The sequence below is a fragment of the Fukomys damarensis genome, unplaced genomic scaffold (genome assembly GCF_012274545.1).
Source record: "Fukomys damarensis isolate Sample0158 unplaced genomic scaffold, DMR_v1.0_HiC HiC_scaffold_33, whole genome shotgun sequence".
Lineage (NCBI taxonomy): Eukaryota > Metazoa > Chordata > Mammalia > Rodentia > Bathyergidae > Fukomys > Fukomys damarensis.
In genome coordinates this window covers 42,082,311-42,087,317 of record NW_022900945.1, presented here as the reverse complement: position 1 = coordinate 42,087,317, position 5,007 = coordinate 42,082,311, and positions in this window count along the sequence as shown.

The window sequence follows — 5,007 nt, the reverse complement described above, 5'->3', positions numbered from 1 at the left end:
CCATACAAAACAAATAGTAACAGACATGAAAAATCAAATGAGTACTAATACAGTTGCAATGGGGAACCTCCATACCCCACTGTCGCAAATAGTTAGATCAACTAGGTAGTAAAATCAACAGTGACATATTAGAATTGAACCAAACCTTTGAACAAATAGACTTAGTAGATGTCTAAGAGTGTTCCACCCCACAATATAAGAATACACATTCTTCTCAGTTGCACATGGAACTTTCTCCAAAATAGAACATATACTAGTTTATAGAACATGCCTAAGTAAATGCAAAGGAATTGAAATAATCCTATGCATGTTATCAGACCATATTGCAATGAAGTTGTAAATAAACAGCAAAAGGAACCACAAGAACTTCATAAACACATGAAAATTAAATAACACCCTCCTGAACAATTAATGCATTACAGTTGAACGTAAAGAAGAAATCAGAAAATTTCTACAATTAAACAATAATGACAATACAACATACCAGGACTTATAGGATGCAACAAAAGCAGTCCCATGAGGGAAATTTATATCAGTGAATTCCAATATCAGGAAAACAGAGTGGGCCAAATAAACAGCCTAATGTTGAACCTCAAGCTTCTAGAATAAGAGCAAGTCAAGTCCAAAGCTTGTAGAAGGGAGGAAGAAGATTTTTAGTTTAATGTGATCCCTTTTTATTGATTATTTGTACTAATTGCTATGCTTTTGAAATTTTATTCAGGAAGCCATTGCCTGTGCCTATGACCTTTTCCTGCATTATCTTCTAGAAATTTCAGTTTCTGATTTTTTAATCCATTCTTATTTGCTTTTAGTGTAGAATCTAGCTTCAGTCTTTTATATGTAGATATCCACTTTTCCCAGCACTATTTGTTAAAGAGGATGTCTTTTCTTCAATGTATTCTTTTGGCCCCCTTGTCAAAAATTCAGGTGGTAAGTTCTGTGTGAGTTTGCTTCTGTATCATTTGTTCTAGTACTTTGGTCTAAATGTCTGTTTTTATGCCAGTCTCATGTTTTTTGCTGTGGTTTTGGTAGTGCAGCTTGATATTTGGTATTGTGATGCCTCTGGCATTGCTCTTTTTGCTCAGTATTTTCTTAGTTTTCTGATTCTAGGTAAATTTGAGATTCTTTTATTTTTTTTAGTTCTGTGATGTATGATGTTGATATTTTAGTAAAGATTGTGTTGAATGTGCATATAAGTTTTGGTAATCTGGGCATTTTTACAATTCTGATCCTGAACAACGGAGGTTTCTCCATTTTCTAATGTCTTCTTCAGTTGCCAAGAAAGAGTGGCAGGTTTTCTTCGTAGTCTAACTTCCCATATTTCTGTTTTTTCTTTATTATCATGTTTAGGTTATATCCTGCAGGAGATTTTGCTAGCACCCTGTCCAGCCACATACCTACTAACCTGAGGGAGTTTCTCTAAGTGACCTGTCAGTGGGCTCCTCTAAACTGTCAAGATGCAATTCCAATTTAATTTTTTATAGTTGAATAGTATTCCTATGTGTATATGTACAAGATTTTCTTTATCCATCTGTTGATGGAGACCTTTGTTGTTTCCAATTCTTGGCTATTGTGAATAGTGCTGCAATAAACATGAGAGTGCAGATGTTTCTTTGGTATACTGAGTCATTGCCTCTGGACATATACCCAGGAGTGGGATTGCTGAATCATACTTTTGCTAGAAATTTTAATCTCCTGAATTTCTATTGTCTTTTTCTGTATTCTAATTCTTTTCTATGTTGGTTATGTGTGTTTTACATTATTTTGTTTAGCTCTTCTATCTTTTTATTAGTGTGTTCTCTAGAGTCAGTGGTCTTTTTGTTTATTTAACCCAATATCTTATTACTTATAAATTTTTGAGCTTGCCACATGTCTTAGTGATCTGTTTTGTTATCTATCAAATATAATTTTGAGTAATTCTATAGGGTAGCTTTTCAAACAATCAGCTTGTCCATCTATAGCATCTAAATAAAGTTAGACTTGGCTACAGATGTTTTCTAAATAACTGGTTATCTACTTTTCTAAGCAATGCAATTAGATCATTATAAAAGGGGAGAAAGGATCCCATTAAAAATTGAAATTACCTTCCCCCTTAAAAATAAAGTAAAGTAAAAAGCACTCATACCCCTGCAGGTAACCCATTCCACTTCTTTCATTTACATTCATTGCTTTATACTTAAACAATGATGTTATCTTGCCAAATACCTTAGTGATCTGTTTTGTTACCTTCTCAGTATTATTTTGAATAATTCTAGTGAGTGGTATCCCAACAAAGATAATCAATCATAAGTGTATATCACCTTATCTATAGTTATAAAATCAGCATTGATTACAACATCAAATATAAACTGAATATTGACAACCCCTAAGGTCCAGTAAAGTATCAACCTTAACGATAGAAAAGAGATCTATAATTAAACTAGTAAAAGTAGAGTGAATGGGGATCTGGTGAATGTAAAAACAAAAAATTTTAAATGAATCAATATTTTTGATTTTTTTTTTTTTTTTTTTTTTTTTTTTTTTTTTTTTTTTTTTTTTTTTTTTTTTTTTGTGGTACCGGGGATCAAACTTGGGTCCTTGTGCTTGTGAGGCAGGCCACCAAACTGCTGAGCTAAATCCCTGGCCCATGAATCAATATTATATAAGAAGTAAGAGAGAAAAGTGATATGAGGCCTCTATTGAGGAGTAAAAAGAAATTAAAAGTGATAGAGAATAGTTTCATGAAGAATGAGCCAGACAAAGAAGAAAAAAGATAAACACAAAAGAAAAACAAGAACTAAAAGTAAGAAGGAAAAAGCAGTTGAAAGAGGAAAAGGTAGGAGATAAGAGAAACTAAAACAAGGAGGAAAAGGAGAAAAAAACTCAAATCCACCCAAATCTCAATGACGCAAAGACAAAAGTAATACAAAATTAAAAAATTTAAAAAGATTGGATCAAAGAAAAAATTCTTGTGTTATGGAATGAGTGGTTTCTTTCCAAGATCTGCAGTCTTGGGATCCAGCCAGTCAAAATTTTCTATGCCTAGTTTTAAGGTCCTAGTTTCTGTTTTGTAACTTTTTAAAAACCATTTTTAATTTTACTGGTACAATTTAAATCTTCATAACAATCACATGCATTCGTAGGGAATTTGTATCGTTATCTGATGTATCTTGATTCATATTTTTGAGGTGCCTTCCCTGCACGAGAGGCCTTTTGTCCATTTCCTCCCAGACTGTTGTTACCATCTATGTCACAGCGTGTTTTTGTTCATGTTTATAGGTGGGAAATGCAATCACTACTCTGGTCTCTGCTGGATGTAGGTCACAGGTCATATATCTGAGTTGTTGGACTTAAAGTCCACAGTTGAAGGATCTGGTTGGTCTTTTCTCTCCTTGGCATTGTCCTCCAGGATTAGGTCAGTTGGTTAGTTCTCAACTCTGTTCCTTGTGCCATGGGAAGCACAATTAGGGCTGGCTTGGAGTTGGTGTCATAAGGGCCATACTCATATCAGGAGTTGCTGTGCAATGAGTGCAGATTTGCTTGCTTCTGTGCTACTTCTCTTGCATGGGGTCTCTTATTTTTGTGACTTTCTAAGATGAAGAGTGAAAGGTTACAGATTTTTCACTTTTCTCCAAGGACATTGGCCTCATCCACTGTTAGGTCAGTCATTTGTTAGGCTCCTCTGCAGCTCTGGAGCTGGCCAGGAGTTGGTAAATACTGTATTCACAGCCAGGGCATGGAATATACCATGCAGTTGCTAGTGCTTCCTGTCATGTAGCTATGAGTGCTTTTAAGCATTAAAAAAAATTATCTGGGCTCACCAGAATGTATCTAAGTGTGATTGTCTTTTTTCCCATAAAGGTAATTCACTGTTAATGGATTGTACATTTTATCATTCTAAAATATGCTCAGCTATTGTGACTTCAAGAATTGTATCTGCTATGTTTTGTAACTCCTCTTTTTGGATGTACAGTTACATTTGTGGTAGACGTACTCTTGTCATTATTTCTTCACCTTCTCTACTGTTTCTAAGTATATTGGCTTTTTAAGGAGACTAGAACAAATTACCACTAAATTTGTGGCTTCAGACAACATAAATCAATTATTTAAAAGTTCCAGAGGCCACAAGACCAAGATCAAGGTATCTTGAGGGTTCATTCCTTCAGAATGCTCTGATGTAGAGTCCATTTCATGTCATTCTGGTTTCTGGTTGTTGTAAGGCATCCTTGGTGCTCCTTGTAGTCATATCACTATAGTCTCCTTTCCCTTTAGGTCTTCTTTCCTGTATCTGTTTTGTAAATTTCTCTCCCCTTTCTCTTATAAGGGCACCAAACAGTTGATTTAGGACTCAACTTTAATGTAGGATGATCTTATTCAATATCCTGAACTTAATACTATCCATAAGAACCTATTTCCAAATTAAGTCACATTTATGAATACAGGTGCCAGGTTTACATCTGTACATATCCTTTTGGAGGCACAATTCAATGTGCTGCAAGTTTGATTCATTTTCTTATGTAAACTTTCCTGCTTATTAATCTTTTAGTTGCTTCATATTTGCTGTTGAATATATTTGCATCAGTTTTTAAGATTTCATTTTTCATTTTAAAATGCTCAGTCTTTATATTTCTCTGGATGTTATAAAGAATTTTTTAATTTAATTTTAGAAAAACAGCTGGGCATGGTGGCACCTGTAATTCCAGCACTTGGGAAGCTGAGGCAGGAGGATTGCTGTGAGTTCGAGACCAGCCTGAGCTACATAGTGAGCTCCAGGTCAGTCTCAACTACATAGTGAGACCCTGTCTCAAAAAACCAAAAAAAAAAAAAAAGAAAGAAAAACATGGCTAATTTGTATTTTGGGTCAGGTATCCTTTGTATCTGAAGTTTTGTGGGTCTATTTCTATTGTTTGTTTTTACTTTTGATTCATAATACTTTGGGTTTTTTTGTTTTTTAAGCCATTTATTGAGGTATGTACACAGGAAAAGTTGCATATATTTGATGTATAAAACCTAATGAGTTTGGTGGTA